We start from the raw sequence: 21,461 nt of genomic DNA, 5'->3' as shown, positions 1-21,461 counted from the left end.
CACTGTTTTCATCTTCTTCAATTTTCTTAACATCTATAAGGCAAGTGTTTGTACCCTGCTATGTCTCTTCTCTGCATTCCAGCATGCAGAGCTCTAGCCACAAGCTGGACACTGCTGTAAGGTATTGCTGGCAGAGAGAATTATTTGCCATAGCTTGCTAGGAGTAATGAATTCTCATAATGACTTTTGCACTTGACTGTGTTGTTCCAGTAATACAGGGATTGATGTAAACCTTTCTTTAAAGACTGCTCTCCTTCTGCCCTTCCTTGTTTCTTTGTCTTTCTATCCTCTCTTCCTTTCCCTTCTTTCTTCCTGCACCCACAGGAAGGCTTTTACAGCTTCCTCCATCTTCTACTTGAAGGGCAGGGCTATGTCCAGTGTCCATTTTCAGTTTCCCCACACACCAGCATACATTCATGAACTCATTTCTTCCTGCTGTGAGATTTCCTTGTTCGAGCACTCTGTTTTCCTTGGCTCAGGGCATAAGACAAGAAGGAATCTTTACATGGAAATCTCTCACCACATGTCTTAGCAAGAGATCAACTGCATCCATAATTGCAGTCAGAACTTGGAATGTGGTGACAAATCCACATTTCATGACCAAACATAGCCTTTGCCATTGCTGAAGGATAAAGTAGACTCTAACAGCATTAAATACGGTCCCTTATCTATTGCTTTCGTCAAGCTGTCCATTTGTATGTATCTAAAGAAAAGTTGTGTTGTTTGCTTCTCATGATGCCTAGTTTCCTGGCAAAGGAGTTTTGGTGTATTTGTGGCACTTCTGCTCCTGGCCTTCCAGCTTATAATTCAGGCAGCAGCAAGTCAGTATTTTGCTCTTTGATTCTCAGCTTTACAGCTTTTTCAGTCTTGGAGAAGACCTTCCTAAAACCAGAGATGTCCATTGCACACTGATCCACAAAGCACTCAGTGTTCAAGCTTTGCTTTCTTCCAAGGACCACTTAAATGAAGATAAGGCACTGACTTGTCCAGTGGCAGGATAATGCGCATGGGGACAGTTCTGCCACATTGTCTTCAAGCCCAGATGTCACACCTGAGACCTGTGTCACCTTAAGCATCTTGTCAAAAGTGCCAGAATATTCTCTTTGAGCAGTAGCTTTGGAGTAATCCTAGTATTAATTAATCCTGAAATCAACCACAGCGTATTTTAATTAAACAAAGCACAAGCAGAGTAGGAGGGGAAGCGATGAATATGATTTCATCCTTCCATGTCAAATGCAGGCTATGACAGGTGGAGAATGGGGAATACTAATGAAATGGGAAAGGATAAGATTGGTTCCTTCACTGCCTGGAATGCCTGACCATTTGGTTATCCTTCACCCCAGGTAGCTCTCAGGCTGTTCAACAGCGTTCACTTGCTTTTGCAGCTATGACCTCAACCAGCTCCTCCCACAAACTGGTTGCATGCTGGCTCCTATCCAGCTCAGCACTTCTCACACACGAGGATTTCCTTGGACAAAGCTGCTCTAAGTCTTCCTGCCCCTAAAAAAAAAATACTTCTATTTCCAGTATCTATTTCCATTACTGAACATACTCATTGCCCATGAACTGTATAACTACAGTGAGTACTACCTGCTGATTAAATACAGATGTATTCTTTTTCTAAGACTACAAAAATTGCAATTATAAAACAAGAGCCTTCTCTTCACTTTTTTTTTTTTTTTTCCTTAAGATTTGTCTCTGCTGATCTGTTTCTAGAAGGGGCAAATTACCCTTTAGCAGCCCCATGGTAGCTTAGCTAAACTGCTTATTGTGCCGACTAAATTGACTTATGCTTAGTTTGATAGGTCTCCGTTACACTGTGCAATGGAGATATAATTCAAGACAATGGAGCATCATTAGCCTTTATGATTGCACTTGAATCAGATCGTAGGTGGGTTCATGGGCTGAAGTCCAGGAAAAGCTGTTTGCTCCAGGTATCTCTGCAGAAAGATAAAGCAGGCAGCTGAATAGGGCAATGGAGATGCATCATTCTGGGAGGGTTCTCAGAGGGGCTTCAAGCAGAACAAAAGAAGAGGTTTGGTAGCAGAGAAGAGAAACAGCTGAGGACTGAACAAAGAGAAAACAATCACTGTCAGAAACATTCTCGTGGTCCAGAAGTCAGACATCCTTTTCACATCAAGCTCCAGTACCTTATGCCACACTTTCATAGAACCATAAAATCATGGAAAGGCTTGGGTTGGAAGGGACCTCAAAGACCATTTAGTTCCAACCCCCTTGGGCACTGCCGTGGGCAGTGTGGCCAACCAGTAGTTCAGGCACTAGATGAGGTTGCCCAGGGGACAACCTGCTCACAAGACACACCTGAGAGAAGCAGCTGTACATGTATACCAACAGAGATGCTTCCTTAATGCAGTCGTGCTGGGACATGCCCAGCCCTGATTCCTCCACAGGGGTTAAGACCCACAACAAGGCTGGGGCAGCTCAGAGCCCCTGCCCTGCAGGGAAAACATTTCCCTGCACCATCAAACCAGATCAGACCAGACCAGGCCAGCAGTTATGCAGCAAATGTATTTCAGATGCTAAGCACTGACAAATAATTGCTTAAAAAAAAAAAAAAAAAAAAAGAAGAAGAAGAAGAAAAAAAAAAACAGATCTAGGAGATACAAATCTAAGGAGAAACAAACAGCCCCTTGGTGACCAATATAACAGAGTCAGATGCTATCAGATGCATAAAAATAACCAAATCCTCTATTTGACCACTGTTTTCTCCCCAGTATTTACAGCTGTGCATTTCATCCACCCCCCAAGCAGCCTGCAGCCCAGCTCCACACCGTGCTGGGAAAGAAATACTCTTCCTGTGCAAAGAAAACCAGGAGTTCTGCACGTGAACTCAGCTCTAAACTAACAACATTTTTTTTCCGCTATGGTTGATTTTTTGGCAGATTAGTGAGTTGAATCAGCATAAAGGGAGTCCTGCAGGTGCCAGAACTTGCACAGATAACTGGCAGCATCTTACCAGCCAGTTTAATGATGAAGGATCAGTCAGCAATAGGCAGCAAGGAGATGATCTTACCTCATTTTATGGTACCGTTAGCCTGTAAACCAGGTAGAACAGTGGCAATACTTCAGCATTTCTTGATCTGAACCGGCATATATAGCAAACAGAATTTATACATTAGCTGTAATAAATTATGATCTATGAGATGTACAATACAGTTTCTACATAAAGAAGCATAATATAATCTATGTACGGGTATAATATACAATATATTGTATAACTGTATATATATAACCTACTGTATATTATGTATGTGTGTGTGAAGCAGCACACGGCCACATGGCTGGTCGCATCATAAAACCCAGCCAGCAGCCCCCATGGTGCCATTAGCCCTGCTAATGAAGGACTGAGTCACAGCCTCGGCCATGGCTTCCCCTTCTTCCTGAGAGCCCCAGGGTGGAAGTTCGATGCTTGCTGTCTGGATTCTTGGAGATTTTCTCCCTTTCTCAGTCTTTTCTTCTCTTAAACTACGCAGCGAACCATATGGTGCATCGCCATCTGATTAGCTAACAGCTTTGGAGCCTGTGGGAATTACTGTATCCAATGCTTTTATAGCAAGTGTTTGCACTACTTTTACCTGCCACTCTCCACACTGATTAATTCCTGCCCTCGGGATTTTATTTACTTTACCTTTATAAATAAATTTTTATTTACCTCTTTTTTTTTTTCTTAACTTTCAACTCACTTTACCTCCTGGATACTTGTTAGCAAGAGAAGTGTGGGTCGTGTTGTGTTTTCTTTCACTTTTATTATATATTAAAAGAAGATTGATAATAATGGCTGTTTAAAATGGGGTGGTACAGCAAGAGGACTTTCAGTTCACTTAAGATAACCTACTTAAGGCTACTCCCGTCATATTCTGCATTTGCTTGCTTGTTTTCTTGTCATTTTTTCCCTTCAGCAATATATCTTCCTGAAGAAGTCTGCTGGGCAGCAGCCCTGGAGCCTGCAGGATGATGTCTGCAGACCAGCTCTCCCTCACTTACCTCTCAGAAAGTGTCCCTGCAGGAAGGCGACTGCTGATGAGTGCTGTCCTGAGGAAGAGGGCAGGGTGCCTCCTCCAGGCCCTTACAATTCCCCCCACACATAGTGTCCTAAAACTTGATCAAAACTTAGTCACCAAAAACTTGATGACTTTACTCCAAGCCTGCTTCTCAATACATTCTAATACTGAAATGTGTAAGTTTCTCTTCAATTTTTAAAAACACTAACAAAAACATGAAAGTCTCATAAGCACAGTCATTACTGCTTAGCCACTCACCATTCTAGGCAGAACGTTGCTCAGGAAGGAAGACTTAAGCATTGCAATCACGCTGGCAGGAGACGTTTGTCCAAGGCGTAGACCTTCCTGAAGCCAACAGCAATACATCAGGGATAAATTCATCTGTTGGACAAAGAGTTTGACAGTCCTAGCAGGTCTGGCAGGGAGCTCCCAAGGACTCAGCGCTGACCTAATTTTTCTCCTCTTGGTATGAGTGGCAGTAGGTTCACCAAGCATGAAGTGGGAAAGAAAGCTTTGTAAAATACCACGTTCTCCTCAAGCGGAAACGTGGAAAATTGCTGGCTTGGATTCATTTCAGAATGTGTGCAAAAATCTGGTGTAAGCAAGATTTCAGATTTTGATGAGAAGCAGAATAAACCAAAAAAAAAAAACCAAAACAAAACAAAACACAACAGTAAAAAATAGCCTAATTTTAAAACTACATGTAAAATGTATATATGCTTAAAATTGAAATCTAGGAGACATAGTAGCTTCCAAGCCAGTTATTGCAAATAAGCCGAGTGTAATTGCCTGCAGAGTATCCAGGATATGTTGTTTTATTTGCTGGTGATAAAGAAAAAAAATCCAACAAATTGGGAGCATGGTGCAGAGAGAAACTTCCTGGGTCGTAATGTCCAGACTTCTAGTATCCCAGGCACCACATAATTGACTCCTTTTCATCTGAGTTATCTCCGGTCTACTAGATGGATGTGGAAAAAATATAAAACAAGTGAAGTAATACTAGCAGTCACAAAATAAAAAATGACATGTTTTGGTTTTTTTTCTGTATCATAAACAAAGCAACATTGGCAGTGTGGAGCAGCTGTAAACACAGCAACCTGTACGGCTCCAGTAGATAAGGCAAGGACTAAAGGATAGAGAAGGATCTGATTAATTTTTAAACAAGTGGTTGTAGTCCTAATGCACCTCTTTTACAGGAGGGTCTGACGGTCCCCAGGACAGAGGCACTGATGGACAGGGCTGCAAGCTGGGGGCTGCTGTGTTCAGGGTTTTCTATCTCCTGCCTGATGCTATGTGAACATGATCTTGTGTTCTATGGTGATAAATTCCAAGTGCAATGCACCCAGAGTTACATTAATACAAATGGGAACACAGCTGTGTCCTGCAGGGTTCAACATATCTGACTTTCTGACTTGTAAAGCCTTTCCAGACCTATGCTCAGGACAAGACTATTTTTAAATATACAGAATTGTTAAACAGATACTTGCCTGGAAGAGACTGAGATTTGGAAATCATTGTTTAACTGTGGCCTGCTAGCAAGAGCATTGCTTTAGGCATTAGGAAAGCTAGAGCCCAGTCTCTCTGCAACAAACTTCCCAGCTTATCTTTGGCAAATAGAGTCATTATCGCTTTCTCTGACCCAAATATGTTGATGTGGGCACATAATGAGTGCATAGCAGAAAAATAAGGAAGGGCACTGATTTCCCTCTTCCTTAATCTGAGCTTAGTTGCATTCTCCTCACTCTGTGTGCACTGCTTGGGGCTTTTGATGAGCGTTCATTTCCATAAGTTGCTCCTGTTAAGCAGGTGGGTTCACGTGAGAGCTGGCTGTGTCTCTTTTCCAGCCCACAGGGGAGATGAGAATCAGCCCCATTTATTTTACAGGAAGGGAAAAGAAAGGAGAAGCAAACTGCACGAGGCAGAGAGAATTGATTGCAACCAACCAGATATAATTACATTGTGGAGGACATTTAATGTTTCATCTTGATCACTGCTGTATCAGGAGAGGGAAGAAAATCACAATATGAGGGAGAGAGGCTGCAACTTCTCTTGATTTGAATTGTAAATTCCCACAAGCAAACCCATGACTTACTTTCAGACAATCTGAACAGAATGTATGTGACCCAGATTGCAGGGAGAATCAGAAAGCTATTCCACCTGCTTGGAGACAACAGTGGCACTAAGCCATGATGGCAGGTCCCCAGCACAGCAGGTATTTAATCCAATCATACTAATGAATTTCTCCCCTCCCTTCACTCCTGGGTAGCTACAGTCATGCTGGCATAAGGCTCTTTGGTTAACCACTGCAAGGAGGAGAGAGCTTTATATCCCACAATCTTAAATAGCTCTTTCCTCAAAGCCAGACCTTTTAAAAAGCACAGCATGGTTTTTCGTAATGATCGGTGTAATTGAGGTACGCACACCTATATGAAGAGACTGCCAAAAAAAAATTTAGTGTTGAAAGGAAAAGATGGCCCAGTGGTTCTGGCCAAGGCTTTACTGAGATTTACTACACACCAGAGCATCCCCTCATAACTCTGACCAGACCAACTTGTCTCCAGCAACTCAGACACATACCTCAATCCGGACCTCATAGCAAAAAGGGGAAAATTGTCCCAGCTGCTCCATGTGTTTATCCTCCTAGCCTTAACGTGCCAAACAGCTCTCAGTTTGCCTCGATCGCTTCCACCCTCAGCCAACTGTGATCTGGCTCTACATGTTAATTATCATTAAAGAAGTGGAAGATTTGCTCATTGCTCCAGATGATTAATCAGCTAGTCAGACATAACACCACCCATGCTATTGTGATTGCAGTCAAATAATGATGTTATACACACTGTAATCATAACCACCATCAAACACCAGAGGAGTCTGGTAATACAAGCAACTTGGTCTCTTCACAGCCCATACAACCAGAAACGATCTGCAGTCTGGAACAAGGCCTTAAGGACAGCTCATGAGGAGCATCTGCATTATTTAACAGAATTTTCCTGTTTTGCTTTACGTATACATAACAGGCAAAGGCACTGTCTATCCATTAGCCTCAAACCTTCTCAGCCTCCAAAGCAGCTTTCACAGAATCATAAAGGCTGGAAGAGACCACTGAGACCACCAAGTCCAACTCCAACCCACCTCCCCATGCCCACTAACCCCTCAGTGCCACATCTCCATGGCTGAACGCCTCTGGGGATGGTGACTCTCCCCCTCACTGGGCAGCCTGTGCCTATACCTCACTGCTCTTTCGGAGACTAAACTTCTCAAAATATCCAACCTTAAAACACTCTGTGCACTGGTGGAAATATTTTACACACGTTGCAAGTTTGATCCAAGCCTTTGGGCTTGATCTCACCACTCAAGACCAGCTAGACAAAGAACATTTGGCTATCAGCCTCATTGTGCTAATTCCTACCTCCTAGCACTGAAGCCAAAAAAGATGTGGCTGGAGCCCAGAAGAAAGGATTTAACATAGAAGCAGCATGAGAACTTACAGTCATTATGTCAGCTGTAAAAAAAGTCTTGCTTTGTTTTTTTTTTCCAGGATTTTGCTCAATGTGGGTGGTGATCACTTGTTGAGCAGCTCTTTAGCAGCCTGTGGGAAGCTGATCAGTCTTCTCAGTGGGGCAGTTTTGGTTCAGAAGGGATAATTTAAGACAAAGGCTATCAGCCTGTTGTCTATCCTAGGAAAAGTGGCTGAACCCTCCCAGGGGCTGCCTTCCAGTGGAATGAGGAGCTGTTTGACATAGAGATTTTTTCTCAGGTAAGTAATGAGCTGTATTGATTCTTCTCAAAAAGAAAATTGGACTTTTAGAAACAACACAACAAGCTGCTTGAGTTGCTGAAGTGATCTTGTGACCACCATGGGCTCCTGTGCTTGACATAGAAGAGAAGAAAAAAAAGACAGCAGGGTTTATCTTGTGAGGACAGATTTCTCCAATAAAAAACACCTCCCCCTTCAAATACATTTTGTAAATATGGGACCAACATGCCCTACAGAGGCAATAGACCCATTTGGAAATCAGCTGCACAGAAAAGCCCTGTTCTTGTTCTTGTGGCTGGAGGTCTGAAGTCTGCAGCAGGAGCCAACATCTCTTTTCACACGGACTCCTCGAGGGGATCAAAGGGATGGTCTCACTGCCACCAGATGTCATTCCAGCAAGGTACTCTAAGCTGTCCTTTGGCTACCCAAGGGCACCTGGTAGCTCACTGCTGTTACTCAGGGCAAAACAACCACAGGGCAGTCCTTCAAAATGACTCTCCTCAATCCCAACCTGACCTCCTGAGAAAGTCTCATCATGTGGCAAAGCCTGTGGGTTCTCCACTGCAGAGCTCTTCAGATCCTACTCGCAGAGGTTCAGTTCCTATGCCCTAACCTTTAAAATGATGAGACATAACGTCTATCTCAGTTACAGAATGACAGAATGGCCAGGGTTGAAAGGGACCTCAAGGATCATGAATCTCCAACCCCCCTGCTACATGCATTCCCATACCTGCTGCACATTCTTGAAGTTGACCTGACAGGAGAAAAATATTCAGCCTATTTCTAAGCTCTCAGTAGAATGTGATTCCTTCCCTGACACCTCTCCAGAGGTCCTGAAGCTTGGCTTTGCTGTGTCTGGCTTGGAAAAGCTTCAGTCCTACCTGTCCCAGTGCAGTGGCAGAAGGACATAGCTCCTTCAGAGTGTCTCTCCCTGCTCTTCAAGAAGAGGAGTCTCCAGAAGCCAGGTCTAGCACCTTCACTGGCAAGGATGGGTTAACAGCAAAGGCAAATTTCCAGTCTGTAGTCAAAACGGACTATATCAGAGCATTTGAAAGAAGAAACCTAGCCATGATGTCCCCAGAAACCCAGCCCTAGCACAGTTTGTGCTAAGTCCCAGCCCCCTGGGGGGAAACACCTCCCCAGGCAGCAGCATCATTCCCAGCTACACACTGCAAATCCCACCCGGAGCCTCATCAGCATCACAGCAGGCCCGGTGCTGGAGGGGTTGCTCCCTTGGTGAAACACTCCCAAGGCTTTGCCGTGCCCAAAAGGCAGCTGACACCCACAGTACCACCAGCTCTCCAGCAAAGCAAGAGCATCCCAGACCTTGCACTCCAACATCACAGAGTCTGACTGCTAAATGCTATAGCACCCCACTACTCTTGATAGCTCGATTCAGAGATCAGAAGATCTCTGTTTCTATTTTCAATGAGATTGTGGACTCTGGTATTAAGCAGTTATGGGCAATAATTTCTTTAATCAGACATGGGCACCAATAGGAATGCATCATGCTAGAACTCTAGCTACTGTTTGCAAAATTAGAAAACTGAAAGAAAAAAAAAAATCAACAGCAGTAAGCTCAGCAGGGACAAGGAGTGTTAATTTTGTGTTGGTAAATGGGAATTATCAGAAATGGAAAATAAATAAAAATGCAAATTGAAAGTAATAAAAAAAAAAAAAACCCACAATTAAAGAAAGCAGCCAACATAGTTTTTTGAATCAGAAAGAAATGCAATTATAATCACAGAACAGGATTTTCTAATATTTTTCATATCAGTCAATGACTGTGTTTTATTTAGCGCATTATAAAAGCAGGAGAAATATGACAATCTCTCCAGTAAGCCAATGTTTCATTATTTAACTTTAAGAGTTGTAAGGCACTGGCACAGGCTGCCCAGAAAGGTGCTGGTAGCCCATCCCTGGAGACACCCAAAGTCAGACTGAATGGGGCTCTGAGCACCTGATGGAGCTGTAGGTGTCACTGTTCAGTGCAGAGGACTTGGACCAGATGGCCTTGGAAGGTCCCTTCCAAATCAAAGGATTCTATGATTTAACAATATATCTGAACTAGGTTTACACAAAATAGATTTGGGGATGGGTGTAAGGAAGAGGGGCACTCGAAGTTGCTCAGCTGACCCCAGTATATCAGCCCGAAGAAAAGCAGCACCGAGTGAGCACAATGCATGCCAAGGGTAAGACTTCTGTGGCAGACAATAGGAGCAGAGAGCCTGGTTCTTTCCCTCCCAGATCTCTCAGCCCCTCAAGGGCAGGTCTGCTAGGGTCAGGGATCCCTCTCTGCATTCCCCACTGTGTCTGAGATTGGCATCACCACAAACATTGCCTTTTCCAGAAAAAAAAAGAAAAAGAAAAAAGAAAAAAAAAACATCAGTGACAAATTTTACTCTGCTTGAGATGACTACCATCACCCAGCCATGTTCACACAACATCCGACCTCTTTCCTGAAGGGGGATAAAATAAGAAAAATCTCTTCTTTTTCCCCTGCTCTGATCCCTTTAATAATTTGACAGAATTAAGCTGAATGTGCTGATTATTTTCCACGTGCATTAATCATGGGCAAATCATGTTAGAGAAGGAAAATGCACAGCCTGCTGTTCCCTCTCAGCACCCTCCTCTCACCCTGCTCCCAGAATAGCCTTCAGCCTGGAGGGCATCCTGCCGGTGCAATTAGCAGTGTGAAATGGGGAAGAGAAGAAGATGGGAAGATGCAGGAAAATGAACTTTTCTCAGAACTTAGACGTGGCTTTTGGCTTATCAGAGCCAAAAGAAAAAAAAAGAATACAGCGTATTTGCACACTAGAGCTCATGAAAATCCAGACAACTGATGAGCAACTGCTGTCATCTTCTGTGGTCTCATTCTAGTCCCTGGCCAGAGCTCCACTCCTGACCGTTCCCCACCAACCTGGCCAGGAGGTTCCCTTCACCACCTGCCAACACCGAATGCTCCAAGCGGTTCAGCTTGCCTTCCTGCTGACAGCTAAGGCTGAATTCCTCGAGCCCTGGATCAACCCATCACATCACCGAGGAGGTTTCTTGCAAAAGCGTCATCCACTTGGCCTGGATTCTAGAGGCAAAGTGAAACTGCACGCATCTAATTTAGAGCTGTAAATGTCACATTTCAGGCTTGATTTGGCCATCACCAGGGGGAGGCAGCTTGTGCTACCAAGCATGGGCAGAAGCACAAGCTCTGATCCTCAGCCTACAGACTCCTCCAAAGAGAAGCCCTGCTGCTAGGGAGCTCTCCTCCCCAGCAGCTGCTACATCACAAGAGAGGATTCTGCCAGGAAGATTTTTCCTTTTCCTTTCCCTTTTTTTTTTTTTTTTTTTAACCAAAATCCATGAGGGTACTGTCGCTTTAAAAAAATTTTCCTCCAGAAGAAAGCAGATACAAAGCAGAAATAACCTGGCTTTGGGATTTGGTGACAAGGCCAGGAAGCAAACAGTTAGAGCAGGGCTGTTTCCAGATGCATTGTGACCATGCCATACATTAATCATCTGTGACATGCATAAAGATGAGTGAGTATTTGCCTCTGAAGTCAGCTGCTTCATGCATAGATACAGCCATTGAGAACCTCAGGAGCACGTTTCTAGCCCCTGCCTTTGCAGTACAGAACCAGAAGGGGGGAAACCCAGAGCTCAAATAAGAAACCCCCCAGGGGTCCTAATGCAGCTGAGCACACACATTCCATACGAAAGGGCAAAAGGGTTAAGATGTCAGCATACAAAGAGAACTGAGTACACGGCACCTGGGTCCTTCCCAGGTAAGTGCAGAAGCCTCTCCTCCTGTAGGCAGAGTCTGAGAAAGGCCAGGCCCCAGGGATGTTTCTGCTGAAGGATGTTTCTTCTCCTCCCACCTGGAACTCCATATCTCATAAGGATCAGGCCAGCATCAGGTGAGCAACAAGACCTGACATCTCAGACGTGCAGCTTTGGTTTTCTGGGCAAACAGAAGCATGCAGCAATCTGCTGTGGCAGCAGGTGGCTCAAAGAGTATTTACTGAAAGATGGATTTTCCTCCTTGTCATGGCCCAAACAAGGCAGTCAGGCAACAGAGCAATCCCCAGAATTACACCCAGTGACAGGACCAAAACACGTCACAAGAAAAACGCCTTCTGGTGCCGTTTTGTTGGTTTAGTGAGGGGCAGCCCAGCTGGGCTCTGAGAATCTCCCAGCACTGCCATCAGTTATTTGATCTGTTGAAAATGGCTTAAAGGAGTATTGCAGCTTTCTCCCTGTGATCAGGTGTGGTTTTGGCTGAAATGACTCTTCTCCTCAGGAATGAGAATTTCTCTGAGGCCATCCAGCTCACAGGACATGGGATGTTCCAGGTTCTGCTTAAGTCCCATAAAGGTGCTCCTGGGCCAGTCACCTGGGTGCCGGTAAGGCCAGGCAATGGCACAGAGCGTGCTCTGAGCTGCCAAGTGAGAGCATACTTTGCTCACCTCCCTCAGCCCAAGGAACTGGGTATATGTGGCAGTCCAGCCCTCCCAATTCCACCTTACTTCTCTCTTGCTCTGATGCATGATACCAAAGGATTTGTGTAATGGTCTAACCAAGGTGAGACCCCGATAAAGCGCCTTGGGAAATACAGCTGACACCTACCGACCTCCTCCATTAGATCATGTATTACTGACTCTTGATGCCATCTGGACCTCTTGGTCCTATCATGACATCATCTACGTTCTCAGACGGGCAGAAGCAGATGAACTGATTTCCATCAATCAGAACTAAGAGAACATTTCCCCTGTGGAGCCATACTCTGCTCCAAGTCACTTAGGAAAGCCCCCAGTGCCATGATGTATGTGTTCTGTGGGCTAGTAACCTCATTTCCTCCTCGTCACCACATTCTCCTGAGGTGAAGGCATCATACAGGACTTTCTCTGCCACACAGAAGATGAAATGAAGCCATCAGACAGGAGTGGAGAAGTGTGCACTTTATAGGGCGTGTTTTTCTGTGCTGCTTAGAGTGCTCAGTAGGTTTCAAATAAAACATACTCACGTTTGTCAGCTCCAAAGGAAAAAAAAATCCCCTGTAAGATTTTAGGAGACCCACATGAGTTCTGGATCACTGCTTGGGAAGGGCAGAACTGTAGCAGAGATTAATATTGCACTAGTGAGAACTTCAGACAGAAGACAATCCAAACCCACTTGTACACTCTCTGAGTTAATACCAAAGGGTACCCTGCAGGTTTCAATCATTCACAGGGCTTTAGCACCAGCATCTATGTTTGCAACCTGAATTCACTTTGAACACGGTGTTGGCAGCACTGCTGCAGCTACTGGCTTAGGAAGGAAATTGCTTGGGAAGCTGAGGCAAAGAAATATGTGAAAAGGATGAAAAAAAACCCACCTTGTTGCTTCTGCGAGTCTCGGGCAGGGCACAGAGAGGGAAGGACGGCAAAAAGGAGATGTGTGGTTTGCAGAAGAACAGCTCTTCTCTCGTCTCTCTTGCAAGGATCATTCCTTCTTCTCCCCCACCCACTGATATTGCCTCTGCTTTAAAAATAATATTAATAATAATAAATAAACAGAATTGAACAGTGCGACTCCTCTTTTTGAGTAGGTAGACACCATCACCTGTGGGAATTCATAGCTATCCACATGACATTCTCCTGATTCTGAGACACTCTTACATACTCCAGATGGTTCCAACTCACCAAAGTGGGAACTACGGGCACTTCTGCTGCCCGTAGGCAATCCCTGCTCGCTGGCATCCCTGTTTCTCTCTGAAGCTAGCAGCCTTGGACTGTGTCCACCCATGGCTCTGGGTACCCACGAGCACATCTCCTACCACAGTGAGGTCCCCATCTCCTCTTCTGAAGTGGCAGCTGTGTTAGACTGTTCGGGGTCACATTTGGTTCGCATTTTCTAGCAGACAAACATTCAAGATAGTATTTTTAGAAGAAGCTATACTGGTATTTGCAAAAAATAGCCTTCTTTGCTTTTATCCCAAATGGGGTCTTTTCCAACTTTCTTTTCCCACTTTAGTCATAGTTCTAAAACTGTTTGCATCAGACAACCCAATCCTGGAAGAGCATTAATCAGACTGTCCTTGGGCTCCTGTTGCATAGATGGCAAAAAAACAGTCAGCTCAGCCACAGCCTACTTCTCTTATTGAGCAGATGGAGCCCCAAGCTGAGGGCCACTTATAGGTGAGTGATAGTGATCCGTGCATGGTGCCACTAAAGTCCATGCAACAAGAGGGGCTGCCCAGCACTGCAGGAAGCCCTACCTGTCCTTTGCAGTTAAACATGGATTGACAACCTGACACGAGAAGGAAAAGTGAGCTGCAGTGCCAACTTCTGACCTGTCCTCCTGGCTGTGTCATTCCAGGGGCACAAATCTGCAAATCTGCTTTGGGAACCATTTTCTCTGCCTGGCTGGAAGCCTGGCAGGAAGCCTGGCAGGGTGAGGTAGAAGAGAAATCTGCCGGCTGTTGGGGCTCTGCTGCGTGCTGGCAACTGAGCTGGAGGAGGCCCAGCAGCACTGAGGTGATCTATGGAAACAAAGACAAGGTTGGATATATTTTTTCAGATCCCTGGAAAAAGGGCCTAGGTTTAATAAGGTGCTGCAGCAGCATCCCGCTGCAAGGGACAAATCAGAAGAGGGGAATTTGGCTCCTTCCCTGCATCCATAAAGGTGCACACATACCTGCTGCAGTGTGGAGATGTCTACAGGTCCATCAACTCCTCTGGTGATGTTGTAAGCCTTGAGGACATCCCTGCCACCCCAAGCAAGGACCATCTCCTTGGCCCGAATGTCCAGGATGGCATTCAAAGTCCTCTTTGAAATGCTCAAACAGCTCCCACAAGCTGTGCACATCCTATTACTTCTGTGCCTTGCACACTCTTAACATCAATCTGTGAGGATCACCGGCTATGGCATGTAAAGGGACACTGACATGTGATGAGGAATGAGACCTCAGAGGGCCCTGTGCTTTACCCTGTGTCAGCCACATGGAGGTGGCATGACCCTGTGTGTGATACCAAGCACGGTCAGACATCATCCAGCAAAAGGTACAGGTGACCATGGGACATGAAACCAATATATCTTCCTCTGTGCTCTAAGTGGCTGAAGAGAGGCCATGGCTGCCCATCCAGCATGCTCTAACTTGCATGAAAAATTCTAAATAATTTAACTAAGTACCCTTGTGCTAACAAACGAAACCATATCTACTCCTGCAGGAACAGAATGGACTTGTCACTCTAGGTTACAAAGCAATGCCAGGCTCTTACAGATAAAGCAAGGTGTTGCAATATTTATAAGATATTTGAATTTGGTGTATGTGGAGTGTGACATGAATTCCTCTCTCTTCCATAGGGAATTTCAGTCAGCATGCAGGTAGGCAGCACCTTCAGCTCCATGCAGATCTTTGGTTTGACCAAACCACGGGCTCTCTGTCAGCCTCCTCTCACCAGCAGGTATATTTTGGCTTCCCTGAAGGCCTAGCAGCTGATTTCTGATAGTGGCATACAGAGGCCTGGGCAGGGTGAATGAAGAGGTCACAATCCTAATTCTTCCAAAGGCAATAAAGCACTCACAGCACAAGTCAATAAAAAAATAACCCAACCAGCACCAACTAACCAGCACAAAAGGTACAAGGGCACTCTCCAAGGGGCCCATGTCTAATTTACAAGACCATTCACACAGATCCTAATGAATTTCCAGATACTCTGGTTTACCACTGGCCTTTTCAAACTGTGCTGCAAACAGAAAGCCAAGGGCTGAGAGCTTGGTTTTTCTGCGGCTTTCTTTCTCAGGTCTGACAAAGAGGGAAATGCCAGCTGCATTAAGTTTTATTGTTTTCTTCCCCAATTAAGCCACAGCCACCCACGCAGGGCCATTCCTGGGGACCTGCTGGCTGGCAGCAGTGCCGCCAAGAGCAGCGCAGCTGTTCACATGGCCGCACTCACAGTCCTGCACTGAAATCACCAGCAGCCGCAGGGGAAAAAAAGCACAGTGCACGTTGCAGGATTTCCTATCACAGGGAGAAAACCGGTCCCCACCACGAGGCAGAAGACGTGGCAGAAGAGCAGAGACAACCATTCATGCGGGATCTGAGGTCCCAGTGGGACAGAGCTCCATAAGAAGGATGGTCATATTCCCATGCAGACTGATAAGGATCCCAGAGCAATGTAATTCCCTTCTGCAGGTGATGCTCCCTTGCAGCTTGGGTCTTTAACACTCCCTGATGCTCAGAAGATGCCCACACAAATCCACTGAGGCTGCAGTCTGGGGGGAAGAGGGAGCTAAATATTTAATTTCAGGCTCTTTCATCAAATATTTAATCTATTTAATATTAATTAAATCTTGGTCTGAATAAACAACAGCTAAAAACTCACCTCTTCCTCCAAACATTTGATAACTTGAACATGACAGCTTACACCATCCCAACTGAGATGGCAATGAACAAGGGTTTTTTTTCCACCTTTAATATCTTAAAAGCAATGGCAGATAGCTGACCTCCTTGTTGGCCTCCTCCAGTCCTTTAAGGCAGGATCTTTTGTGTGTCAATATACAGTAACATCACTTGGTTTACACCAACGTTTCCACACCATGCTTGGTAACCTCTCATCTTTGAAAGACTACATTTGTACCCCCCACAAATGCACACACCCAGGCAGTGCAGCAGGAATCCATGAAGCTAAGCTGGAGGAAGGGGAATTCCAGGGTGAGGTGGTGGTGAGGGAGGGCTAAAATAGGAACAGATCATTTTTACCCCAAAGGATTTAATCCACTTAACGCCAGGCCATGAAGTCAGCTGCCACCATTGCACCTGCAGCCACTATTGCCTTATATTACAGAAGGAAACCCTATTTGGATCAAGGTCCATTCACACCAGTCGCACCAGCCAGAACTCATTTTCTAATTAACCCTGGTAGAGCAGTCAGCAATGAAGGATTGCCCTGCACACAGCACTGCTTACCTTGCTTTCCTCAGTGCACGTCCCGTTGAGTAGAGCAGATTTGAGCTTCTTTTCCTCTCTGCTGCACTGCCTTAAAGGCATCCCACTCAAATGATAGGAAACAGCAATGAAAACAATTATACTGCTGCTCAAAATGGAATGGATGCACCTCCATCGTCCTGAGACAGCAATGCTGAAGGCCCCGATCCCACTGGAGATAAAGCCTTCAATGTAAGCAAGTCAGGTTATTCTGCTTATACCAGTTAATTTAACTCCTCTGGCCCCACAAAATTTGGGGCTTAAAAGTCAGTCTTTGAAAATAATAAATGCAGGATTGGTTTTAAATAGCTGAATGCTTTGCAGCAACTCAATGCATGCAGATGGAAGGCAAAGCAGCCTCCAGCAGGCGTTGCTTTCTCAGAGATGGTTGTGGTGGAGAGCTCTTTCCTTTTTTTCCTGTAGAGAGTAATTGAAAAGCAAACAGGAAAAAGGCCATAAAGTCACGGCCCAGAAAATCACCACTGTTTCAATCAGCAAAGGAGCAATCAATTCTCCATGTAGCACTTGATTAAAAACAAAAGTTTCTCATCTCTGGGAGCAAACTCTACAGCAAGTGAGTCCCAGAGCTCTGGAGGACTGCAGGGCTGCTCCTGCCAATGCCACGTCCCAGCTGTGCCTGAGCCAATGCAGGTCAGATGCTGCAAGAATGGCAAATGAGGAAGGAGGGGTGTTTAGGTCAACTCACCTCCCGATGAGTCCCACTTGCACTGTTACTCTTGCATTTGACTTAAAAAACATTTTTGAGAGGCTCTCCTCCTGACTGCAATGCTGAAGCAATTGCTGGAGCAATGCTGAAGGGAAACACATGTCGGTGGAATTTCTCCCTCAGCACAGAAAGCAGCTCTGGCCCAGGAAGTCCCTGAACACCCAGCAGCCCTCGAGCTTCCTGGGAGGGGTCCTTGTTGCTCTGTGTTCCCTGACATCAAAGCCATGCAGGACTTCAGAGCCCTCCCATGAACACGATGTCCCCTCACCTGATCAGTATGGAGTTGACCACCACACCAACAAACCCAGCGCCAGCTTAAGCTCTTTGAAGCCAGTAAAAGCCAGCACGTTTATGCCTTTGCTGACAAACACCTATGCCTCTCCTCAAGTAATGGAGAGGCCTTCTTGATCCATTTCCAGTTTGTCCTCACATTGCTTTGTAGGGTTTGGGTACCACACCCCACTCATCTCAGCAGCTCCTGCTGTGAGATGTTGGCTTCACACGCTCGTGGTCCCACGTGGGAAATCAGCACTGCTGGGGGACTGCTCAAATGCCTCAAAAGGTCCCCTCAGAAGGAAAGGATGTTGAACAACCAGCTCACATGTCAGCATCCCCATTCAACATCTTCTGGCATCTCCTGCCCCAGGCAGAGGTTGAGACCTGCTGCCATGAAACAAACTCAACAGCAACTCAAACTTGCTCAAGCCAAGGCAGATCTGAAAAGCTGGGCATGGCACAAAGTGGGAGAAAACCCAGAAGCCATCTCTGCATTAGCAGGGCACAGGATGGCAGAAGTAAAGTGCCTGGTCCCAGCTCCCTCCCCATGCAGAGAAGCCCAAAATTGGGGCTGTCCTGGGCCCCAAAGCCATCTGTTGCACAGGTCCATAGGATCCGCAGCCAGAAGCCACAGCCCAAACCAAGGAAGGTGTGATTTAAGGTGCTTTCCACAGCTGTAATCTCACCTGTACTTCTGAGGCTCAGCTTGCTGCCCTTGCAGTTCACAGAGCAGTCAGCATCTGCTCCATTTGTGAGCTGAGTGCCGCAGGGCTGGGCTCTCTGCTGACCTGGCAGTAAGGCTCAGCAGCTGCACAGACCTGGCACCTCACAGAGCATCACCACAAACCAGCTGCATAGCAAGGTCTGCAGCGGGAGCGGTGCCACATCTGCCAGAGCACTGCCTGTAACCCAGGAGTAATCTCTGTAGACTGAACTTTTCCAGCAGTGAAAGAGCAAGGACTATTCAGAAATAAAATAACACAAAGAGCCACAAGGACAGATTTCCAAGCTGCCTCCCAGCCACCCGACCCAAGAGGAACAGCATGGGGCACCAGAACCAGTGAGCCCTACTGTGTGGGGAGGGGTACTCCTGGCACAGCATGGTTGAGGGACATGGGCTGAAACCCACAGGAGCTTTCTCAAGCCTGAAAAATGCGTGGTTTGTGAGTAGAGTGACTGGATCCAACTCCAGCTCTCCTTAGGTCACCATGGAAAGGCTCCTCAATATGACCGGCCCCTTGTGCCTCCGCAAATAGGGGCAAAACCCCACAGCAATAAGTGTGAGTGCCGGCAGAGAGGGGTCAGAGATGAGCTCTGGGCAGGTTGTCAGCTGGCTGTGCAAGAAAAGCCTGCAGCTCACCCATAGAGACATCTTGGAGCTGAGCCTTGCCAGCTCCAATGCCTCAGGCCACTCCTCATCCACCACGGCATCTCCATGACACAGCCTGCAGGGCCCTGCAGTTGGACACATCCCCCCAGCCAACAAAAACGGCTCAAGACAGATCTGAAAACAAATGTCCAGCAGCTCAGGGAAATGAAACACAAAAGAATCAGCAGGCAGCAGGCAAAGGCAGCAGGATGGTGGAAATTAAGACACCAGCCACAGGGGTGGACAGGCAGCTCTGCATGGCAGATGAAAAAGTCACTGCCTGCACCCACCGCAGCTCCTGGGGCATTTTATTTGGCTGGTCTGAACCACAAGGGGTCAGGAAGAACATAACCCCAGAAGCACGTTGCTTTTGCATTTGGTGGAAAACTGGGAGCAAGCTGTGCATATTTAAGCCGTGCACAGTGACAGCCCATCAAAGCCCCTGCTCCAAATCCACCAAATCCGGCTGTGCTAGAGACTTGGCCAGGAGGCCAGCAGGCAGAAGGATGGGGATGTGTGACTGATGGCCACTCAATTGCCAGCTCCTACATCTATCCTGGGGTCTGCTTGGGAAAACCTGCCAAAGCCAGCAGGTGTACCTGCAGCCAGAGGGGACAGCAGAATACCTGCCTCCATCACACCCTCCAGGCCTGCGAAACACTCTGGCCACGTGGGCACTCCTGCATACATGCAGGAATATCTCCTTCCAGCCCAATCACTTCTAATCCCATCTGCAACCTAATTATTACAAACCTTCTCAACCAATCAGGTATAAAGCAGCCACAGCTGGGCAGCCCAAGCAAGAGGCAAAATCAGGGTCAGGCTGCATTTCTGAAGAGCAAATCACCTCTAAGCTCTTTTCTCTAAGAAACACATGAATGCTCTTACCGTGCCATGAAAGGGGGTGGGAAGAACAAGAAACACCAAGGACTCATTTGTTGCTCTGCCCCTGCGCAATGAAGTGAGCCACTGTTCCCTACCTGCTGTCACAACGCCTTCAGAAAGCACCACTGCTTTTCCCAACGTGTTCCTGTAGCAGTGTCAAAAGCAAAGCTGCCTGAGAATCGGTGAGCAGCTGGAAAAAAATACGACACAGCTAAACAGATTATTCAGAAGGCTTTCACGCTTGATCTGTAAACACTCTTTTATTTATTAAAAATAATCATCCATTGTAGCAACCTCTGCTTGTGTTTTCTGCTTTGTTTTTACAGTCAAGCACAGTTTATTTGCTCTCCTCACCTTTTGAGGATTCAACTCTGAAAACGCAAGTGAATGTAAACACTGCTCGCCAGGTCCCAGGGTGCGTCCGGGCACCCTCCGAGTGAATACAAAGTCAGAAGGGAGCAAAATCAACAGAACACATCCAAAAGTAAAAAGGTGCTGCTTTAAAGTCTCTTCCTGTGCACCACACAACCCTACAGAAGTCAAATCCATCTATACGTGAGATTTGAACTTTGCTTTCTCCAAACAGTTCCTACGATCTGTCATCACTGAAGAGCTGTATGGGTGGCATTAGGAGGCTTGCAGACTCATTTATTAAGAGAAATCAGGAAGTTTTTCCTTTCAGCATTCTCCAGAAATTTCTCCATGGCAGAAGGATGTGACATTTGTTCTCTTTGTGTTTTTAGTTTTGAGCAGAAAAAGCTGAAAGACATTTCAAGAGAGGAGTGGAAAGGCAGCATTAACTCCCTCTCCTGCTCCAACCTCACAATATTTACACTTCGTGGTTTGTTTTTTTTTTTTAATTTAAAAAAAAAAAAAGAAAAAAAGCTCTCTTACACTATAAAATACTGGGGAACCTGCCAGGAAGTTCCCCCTTTCAGAGCTTTGCCCTGTGTAAGACCGCAAGAGGGATGCTTCAGCATTTCCTAGGGCAGATGAGAGCGGCAGATTGCAAACTGAACTCTCCCTCACTCAGGGAACACAGCGGGAGTTAAAACAGCAGAAAATCAATAGAAACAAGACAGCGTGATATACGGAGCGCTGACGTTGCTTTGAAATGTTATCTATTTACAGTCGGGGGTGGGGGAACCAAGTTAGCATTGAACACACTTTGGCGCTTCAATACAGTGTAATATCAGCTGAGGGGAAGTTGCTGAGAGCTTGGCTGGGTCCCAAGCTCTGCACGGCGTGAGAAAGAGCCCTCAGCAGCCCTTGGGTGCCCACCTGCATGGCAACCGCCCCACGGCTCTGCTGCAGCTGGTAGGGACATGGAAGTTATAGCTCAGCCTTATCATACCACGGGCAGCACTGAATTCAACAGAACCAGGTAGAACAGAGAGAAAATGAAAAAACAAAACAAAACAAAACAAAAAAAACAACCAAAACTAGACTGTTAGGGAGTGTGA

This window comes from Tetrao urogallus (assembly GCF_951394365.1).
Source record: "Tetrao urogallus genome assembly, chromosome: 5".
NCBI classification, from domain to species: Eukaryota; Metazoa; Chordata; class Aves; order Galliformes; family Phasianidae; genus Tetrao; species Tetrao urogallus.
The sequence above is the reverse complement of the archived record's forward strand: the minus strand, read 5'-3'. Positions refer to the sequence as shown.